Here is a 9,639-nt window from a genome sequence, read left to right as displayed (position 1 = left end):
CATATTTAAAGCATATGGAACATTAGCAACGAATGTATTACCCCCAACCCCCTTCTATATACTCTAGACGTTATATGCGCCAAACGTTTAGGTTTGTTCTGGACATTGGTTGATATGCGCTCAAATAAGACCTTTTTAATGTCGGCTGCTAGAATTTGTGCACCCCGTATTCGATGAGGTATATAATAATCTACAATTCATGTGAGTTTCAGCACATTTAAAGCATATGGAACATTAGCAACGAATGTATTACCCCAAACCCCCTTCTATATACGCTAGACGTTATATGCGCCAAACGTTTAGGTTTGTCCTGGACATTCGTTGATATGCGCTCAAATAAAACGTTTTTAATGTCGGCTGCTAGATTTTCTGCACCCCGTTTTTGATGAGGTATATAATAGTCTACAATTCATGTGAGTTTCAGCACATTTAAAGCATATGGAACATTAGCAACGAATGTATTAACCCCCACCCCTTCTATATACTCTAGACGGTATATGCGCCAAACGTTTAGGTTTGTTCTGGACATTGGTTGATATGCGCCAAAATAAAACGTTTTTAATGTCGGCTGCTAGACTTTCTGCACACCGTATTCGATGAAGTATATAATAAGCTACATTTCATGTGAGTTTAAGCACATTTAAAGCAAATGGGAATTAGCGGCGAATGTATTAACCCCACCCACTTCTATATACTCTAGACGTTATATGCGTTAAACGTTTAGGTTTGTGCTGGCCATTGGTTGACATGCGCTCAAATAAGACCTTTTTAATGTCCGCTGCTAGAATTTGTGCACCCCGTATTCCATGAAGTATATAATAATCTACATTTCATGTGAGTTTAAGCACATTTAAAGCAAGTGGAATAGGGTGGCGTATGTATTAAAGCCCGAAAGCCCATTAACCGATATACTCCCCACGTTATTCGCTATTAAGGAAAATATTTGTTCTGGACATTGGTTGATATGCGCTCAAATAAAACGTTTTTAATGTCGGCGGCTAGATTTTCTGCTCACAGTTTTCGATGATGTATATAATAATCTACATTTCACATGAGTTTCAGCACTTTAAAAGCAAATGGAAATCAGCAACGAATGTATTAACCCCACCCCCTTCTATATACTCTAGACGTTATATGCGCCAAAAGTTTAGGTTTGTGCTGGCCATTGGTTGACATGCGCTCAAATAAGACCTTTTTAATGTCCGCTGCTAGGATTTGTGCACCCCGTATTCGATGAAGTATATAATAATCTACATTTCATGTGAGTTTAAGCACATTTAAAGCAATTGGGATGGGGTGGCGAATGTATTAAAGCCCGAAAGCCCATTCACCGATATATCCCCACGTACTTCGCTATTAACGAAAATATTTGTTCTGGACATTGGTTGATATGCGCTCAAATAAAGCCTTTTTAATGTCGGCTGCTAGATTTTCTGCACCCCGTATTCGATGACGTATATAAAAAGCTACATTTCATGTGAGTTTAAGCACATTTAAAGCAAATGGGAATTAGCAACGAATGTATTAACCCTCACCCCCTTCTATATACTCTAGAGGTTATATGCGCCAAACGTTTAGGTTTGTTCTGGACATTGGTTGATATGCGCTCAAATAACACGTTTTTAATGTCGGCTGCTAGATTTTCTGCACCGTGTTTTCGATGAGGTATATAATAATCTACATTTCATGTGAGTTTCAGCATATTTAAAGCAAATGGAAATTAGCAACGATTGTATTAACCCTCACCCCCTTCTATATACTCTAGACGTTATATGCGCCAAACTTTTAGGTTTGTGCTGGCCATTGGTTGATATGCGCTCAAATAAGACCTTTTTAATGTCCGCTGCTAGAATTTGTGCACCCCGTATTCGATGAAGTATATAATAATCTACATTTCATGTGAGTTTCAGCACATTTAAAGCAAATGGGAATTAGCGGCGAATGTATTAACCCCACCCCCTTCTATATACTCTAGACGTTATAAGCGCCAAATGTTGCGGTTTGTGCTGGACATTGGTTGATATGCCCTCAAACAAGACCTTTTTAATGTCCGCTGCTAGAATTTGTGCACCCCGTATTCGATGAAGTATATAATAATCTACATTTTATGTGAGTTTAAGCACATTTAAAGGGAATGGGAATTAGCGGCGAATGTATTAAAGGCCAAAACCCCGTTCACCGATATACTCTCCACGTTATTCGCTATTAATGAAAATATTTGTTCTGGACTTTGGTTGATATGCGCTCAAATAAAGCCTTTTTAATGTCGGCTGCTAGACTTTCTGCACCCCGTATTCGATGAAGTATATAATAAGCTACATTTCATGTGAGTTTAAGCACATTTAAAGCAAGTGGGATGGGGTGGCGAATGTATTGAAGCCCGAAAGCCCATTCACCGATATATCCCCACGTACTTCGCTATTAACGAAAATATTTGTTCTGGACATTGGTTGATATGCGCTCAAATAAAGCCTTTTTAATGTCGGCTGCTAGATTTTCTGCACCCCGTATTCGATGAAGTATATAATAAGCTACATTTCATGTGAGTTTAAGCACATTTAAAGCAAATGGGAATTAGCAACGAATGTATTAACCCTCACCCCCTTCTATATACTCTAGAGGTTATATGCGCCAAACGTTTAGGTTTGTTCTGGACATTGGATGATATGCGCTCAAATAAGACCTTTTTAATGTCCGCTGCTAGAATTTCTGCACCCCGTTTTCGATGAGGTATATAATAATCTACATTTCATCTTAGTTTCAGCACATTTAAAGCAAAATGGGAATTAGCAACGAATGTATTAACCCTCACCCCCTTTTATATACTCTAGACGTTATATGCGCCAAACTTTTAGGTTTGTGCTGGCCATTGGTTGATATGCGCTCAAATAAGACCTTTTTAATGTCGGCTGCTAGATTTTCTGCACCCCGTTTTCGATGAGGTATATAATAATCTACATTTCATGTGAGTTTCAGCACATTTAAAGCATATGGAACATTAGCAACGAATGTATTACCCCCAACCCCCTTCTATATACTCTAGACGTTATATGCGCCAAACGTTTAGGTTTGTTCTGGACATTGGTTGATATGCGCTCAAATAAGACCTTTTTAATGTCGGCTGCTAGAATTTGTGCACCCTGTATTCGATGAGGTATATAATAGTCTACATTTCATGTGAGTTTAAGCACATTTAAAGCAAATGGGAATTAGCGGCGAATGTATTAACCCCAACCCCGTTCACCGATATACTCTCCACGTTATTCGCTATTAACGAAAATATTTGTTCTGGACTTTGGTTGATATGCGCTCAAATAAAACCTATTTAATGTCGGCGGCTAGATTTTCTGCACACAGTTTTCGATGAGGTATATAATAGTCTACAATTCATGTGAGTTTCAGCACATTTAAAGCATATGGAACATTAGCAAGGAATGTATTAACCCCCACCCCTTCTATATACTCTAGACGGTATATGCGCCAAACGTTTAGGTTTGAGCTGGACATTGGTTGATATGCGCTCAAATAAGACCTTTTTAATGTCCGCTGCTAGAATTTGTGCACCCCGTATTCGATGAAGTATATAATAATCTACATTTCATGTGAGTTTCAGCACATTTAAAGCAAATGGGAATTAGCGGCGAATGTATTAACCCCACCCCCTTCTATATACTCTAGACGTTATAAGCGCCAAATGTTGCGGTTTGTGCTGGACATTGGTTGATATGCCCTCAAACAAGACCTTTTTAATGTCCGCTGCTAGAATTTGTGCACCCCGTATTCGATGAAGTATATAATAATCTACATTTTATGTGAGTTTAAGCACATTTAAAGGGAATGGGAATTAGCGGCGAATGTATTAAAGGCCAAAACCCCGTTCACCGATATACTCTCCACGTTATTCGCTATTAATGAAAATATTTGTTCTGGACTTTGGTTGATATGCGCTCAAATAAAGCCTTTTTAATGTCGGCTGCTAGACTTTCTGCACCCCGTATTCGATGAAGTATATAATAAGCTACATTTCATGTGAGTTTAAGCACATTTAAAGCAAGTGGGATGGGGTGGCGAATGTATTGAAGCCCGAAAGCCCATTCACCGATATATCCCCACGTACTTCGCTATTAACGAAAATATTTGTTCTGGACATTGGTTGATATGCGCTCAAATAAAGCCTTTTTAATGTCGGCTGCTAGATTTTCTGCACCCCGTATTCGATGAAGTATATAATAAGCTACATTTCATGTGAGTTTAAGCACATTTAAAGCAAATGGGAATTAGCAACGAATGTATTAACCCTCACCCCCTTCTATATACTCTAGAGGTTATATGCGCCAAACGTTTAGGTTTGTTCTGGACATTGGATGATATGCGCTCAAATAAGACCTTTTTAATGTCCGCTGCTAGAATTTCTGCACCCCGTTTTCGATGAGGTATATAATAATCTACATTTCATCTTAGTTTCAGCACATTTAAAGCAAAATGGGAATTAGCAACGAATGTATTAACCCTCACCCCTTTTATATACTCTAGACGTTATATGCGCCAAACTTTTAGGTTTGTGCTGGCCATTGGTTGATATGCGCTCAAATAAGACCTTTTTAATGTCGGCTGCTAGATTTTCTGCACCCCGTTTTCGATGAGGTATATAATAATCTACATTTCATGTGAGTTTCAGCACATTTAAAGCATATGGAACATTAGCAACGAATGTATTACCCCCAACCCCCTTCTATATACTCTAGACGTTATATGCGCCAAACGTTTAGGTTTGTTCTGGACATTGGTTGATATGCGCTCAAATAAGACCTTTTTAATGTCGGCTGCTAGAATTTGTGCACCCTGTATTCGATGAGGTATATAATAGTCTACATTTCATGTGAGTTTAAGCACATTTAAAGCAAATGGGAATTAGCGGCGAATGTATTAACCCCAACCCCGTTCACCGATATACTCTCCACGTTATTCGCTATTAACGAAAATATTTGTTCTGGACTTTGGTTGATATGCGCTCAAATAAAACCTATTTAATGTCGGCGGCTAGATTTTCTGCACACAGTTTTCGATGAGGTATATAATAGTCTACAATTCATGTGAGTTTCAGCACATTTAAAGCATATGGAACATTAGCAAGGAATGTATTAACCCCCACCCCTTCTATATACTCTAGACGGTATATGCGCCAAACGTTTAGGTTTGAGCTGGACATTGGTTGATATGCGCTCAAATAAGACCTTTTTAATGTCCGCTGCTAGAATTTGTGCACCCCGTATTCGATAAAGTATATAATAATCTACATTTCATGTGAGTTTAAGCACATTTAAAGCGAATGGGAATTAGCGGCGAATGTATTAAAGGCCAAAACCCCGTTCACCGATATACTCTCCACGTTATTCGCTATTAATGAAAATATTTGTTCTGGACTTTGGTTGATATGCGCTCAAATAAAGCCTTTTTAATGTCGGCTGCTAGACTTTCTGCACCCCGTATTCGATGAAGTATATAATAAGCTACATTTCATGTGAGTTTAAGCACATTTAAAGCAAGTGGGATGGGGTGGCGAATGTATTAAAGCCCGAAAGCCCATTCACCGATATATCCCCACGTACTTCGCTATTAACGAAAATATTTGTTCTGGACATTGGTTGATATGCGCTCAAATAAAGCCTTTTTAATGTCGGCTGCTAGATTTTCTGCACCCCGTATTCGATGAAGTATATAATAAGCTACATTTCATGTGAGTTTAAGCACATTTAAAGCAAATGGGAATTAGCAACGAATGTATTAACCCTCACCCCCTTCTATATACTCTAGAGGTTATATGCGCCAAACGTTTAGGTTTGTTCTGGACATCGGATGATATGCGCTCAAATAAGACCTTTTTAATGTCGGCTGCTAGATTTTCTGCACCCCGTTTTCGATGAGGTATATAATAATCTACATTTCATGTGAGTTTCAGCACATTTAAAGCATATGGAACATTAGCAACGAATGTATTACCCCCAACCCCCTTCTATATACTCTAGACGTTATATGCGCCAAACGTTTAGGTTTGTTCTGGACATTGGTTGATATGCGCTCAAATAAGACCTTTTTAATGTCGGCTGCTAGAATTTGTGCACCCTGTATTCGATGAGGTATATAATAGTCTACAATTCATGTGAGTTTCAGCACATTTAAAGCATATGGAACATTAGCAACGAATGTATTAACCCCCACCCCTTCTATATATTCTAGACGGTATATGCGCCAAACGTTTAGGTTTGTTCTGGACATTGGTTGATATGCGCCAAAATAAAGCCTTTTTAATGTCGGCTGCTAGACTTTCTGCACCCCGTATTCGATGAAATATATAATAAGCTACATTTCTTGTGAGTTTAAGCACATCTAAAGCAAATGGGAATTAGCGGCGAATGTATTAACCCCAACCCCGTTCACCGATATACTCTCCACGTTATTCGCTATTAACGAAAATATTTGTTCTGGACTTTGGTTGATATGCGCTCAAATAAAACCTATTTAATGTCGGCGGCTAGATTTTTCTGCACACAGTTTTCGATGAGGTATATAATAGTCTACAATTCATGTGAGTTTCAGCACATTTAAAGCATATGGAACATTAGCAACGAATGTATTAACCCCACCCCTTCTATATACTCTAGACGGTATATGCGCCAAACGTTTAGGTTTGAGCTGGACATTGGTTGATATGCGCTCAAATAAGACCTTTTTAATGTCCGCTGCTAGAATTTGTGCACCCCGTATTCGATAAAGTATATATTAATCTACATTTCATGTGAGTTTAAGCACATTTAAAGCAAATGGGAATTAGCGGCGAATGTATTAACCCCAACCCCGTTCACCGATATACTCTCCACGTTATTCGCTATTAACGAAAATATTTGTTCTGGACTTTGGTTGATATGCGCCAAAATAAAGCCTTTTTAATGTCGGCTGCTAGACTTTCTGCACCCCGTATTCGATGAAGTATATAATAAGCTACATTTCATGTGAGTTTCAGCACATTTAAAGCAAATGGGAATTAGCGGCGATTGTATTAACCCCAACCCCGTTCACCGATATACTCTCCACGTTATTCGCTATTAACGAAAATATTTGTTCTGGACTTTGGTTGATATGCGCTCAAATAAAACCTATTTAATGTCGGCGGCTAGATTTTCTGCACACAGTTTTCGATGAGGTATATAATAGTCTACAATTCATGTGAGTTTCAGCACATTTAAAGCATATGGAACATTAGCAACGAATGTATTAACCCCCACCCCTTCTATATACTCTAGACGGTATATGCGCCAAACGTTTAGGTTTGAGCTGGACATTGGTTGATATGCGCTCAAATAAGACCTTTTTAATGTCCGCTGCTAGAATTTGTGCACCCCGTATTCGATAAAGTATATAATAATCTACATTTCATGTGAGTTTAAGCACATTTAAAGCGAATGGGAATTAGCGGCGAATGTATTAAAGGCCAAAACCCCGTTCACCGATATACTCTCCACGTTATTCGCTATTAATGAAAATATTTGTTCTGGACTTCGGTTGATATGCGCTCAAATAAAGCCTTTTTAATGTCGGCTGCTAGACTTTCTGCACCCCGTATTCGATGAAGTATATAATAAGCTAAATTTCATGTGAGTTTAAGCACATTTAAAGCAAGTGGGATGGGGTGGCGAATGTATTAAAGCCCGAAAGCCCATTCACCGATATATCCCCACGTACTTCGCTATTAACGAAAATATTTGTTCTGGACATTGGTTGATATGCGCTCAAATAAAGCCTTTTTAATGTCGGCTGCTAGATTTTCTGCACCCCGTATTCGATGAAGTATATAATAAGCTACATTTCATGTGAGTTTAAGCACATTTAAAGCAAATGGGAATTAGCAACGAATGTATTAACCCTCACCCCCTTCTATATACTCTAGAGGTTATATGCGCCAAACGTTTAGGTTTGTTCTGGACATCGGATGATATGCGCTCAAATAAGACCTTTTTAATGTCCGCTGCTAGAATTTCTGCACCCCGTTTTCGATGAGGTATATAATAATCTACATTTCATCTTAGTTTCAGCACATTTAAAGCAAATGGGAATTAGCAACGAATGTATTAACCCTCACCCCCTTCTATATACTCTAGACGTTATATGCGCCAAACTTTTAGGTTTGTGCTGGCCATTGGTTGATATGCGCTCAAATAAGACCTTTTTAATGTCGGCTGCTAGATTTTCTGCACCCCGTTTTCGATGAGGTATATAATAATCTACATTTCATGTGAGTTTCAGCACATTTAAAGCATATGGAACATTAGCAACGAATGTATTACCCCCAACCCCCTTCTATATACTCTAGATGTTATATGCGCCAAACGTTTAGGTTTGTTCTGGACATTGGTTGATATGCGCTCAAATAAGACCTTTTTAATGTCGGCTGCTAGAATTTGTGCACCCTGTATTCGATGAGGTATATAATAGTCTACAATTCATGTGAGTTTCAGCACATTTAAAGCATATGGAACATTAGCAACGAATGTATTAACCCCCACCCCTTCTATATACTCTAGACGGTATATGCGCCAAACGTTTAGGTTTGTTCTGGACATTGGTTGATATGCGCCAAAATAAAGCCTTTTTAATGTCGGCTGCTAGACTTTCTGCACCCCGTATTCGATGAAGTATATAATAAGCTACATTTCATGTGAGTTTAAGCACATTTAAAGCGAATGGGAATTAGCGGCGAATGTATTAAAGGCCAAAACCCCGTTCACCGATATACTCTCCACGTTATTCGCTATTAATGAAAATATTTGTTCTGGACTTTGGTTGATATGCGCTCAAATAAAGCCTTTTTAATGTCGGCTGCTATACTTTCTGCACCCCGTATTCGATGAAGTATATAATAATCTACATTTCATGTGAGTTTCAGCACATTTAAAGCATATGGAACATTAGCAACGAATGTATTACCCCCAACCCCCTTCTATATACTCTAGATGTTATATGCGCCAAACGTTTAGGTTTGTTCTGGACATTGGTTGATATGCGCTCAAATAAGACCTTTTTAATGTCGGCTGCTAGAATTTGTGCACCCTGTATTCGATGAGGTATATAATAGTCTACAATTCATGTGAGTTTCAGCACATTTAAAGCATATGGAACATTAGCAACGAATGTATTAACCCCCACCCCTTCTATATACTCTAGACGGTATATGCGCCAAACGTTTAGGTTTGTTCTGGACATTGGTTGATATGCGCCAAAATAAAGCCTTTTTAATGTCGGCTGCTAGACTTTCTGCACCCCGTATTCGATGAAGTATATAATAAGCTACATTTCATGTGAGTTTAAGCACATTTAAAGCAAATGGAAATTAGCGGCGAATGTATTAACCCCAACCCCGTTCACCGATATACTCTCCACGTTATTCGCTATTAACGAAAATATTTGTTCTGGACTTTGGTTGATATGCGCTCAAATAAAACCTATTTAATGTCGGCGGCTAGATTTTCTGCACACACAGTTTTCGATGAGGTATATAATAGTCTACAATTCATGTGAGTTTCAGCACATTTAAAGCATATGGAACATTAGCAACGAATGTATTAACCCCCACCCCTTCTATAT

This window comes from Strongylocentrotus purpuratus, unplaced genomic scaffold, assembly GCF_000002235.5.
Source record: "Strongylocentrotus purpuratus isolate Spur 01 unplaced genomic scaffold, Spur_5.0 spur5_scaffold_21, whole genome shotgun sequence".
Lineage (NCBI taxonomy): Eukaryota > Metazoa > Echinodermata > Echinoidea > Camarodonta > Strongylocentrotidae > Strongylocentrotus > Strongylocentrotus purpuratus.
This window is presented reverse-complemented; position numbering follows the sequence as displayed.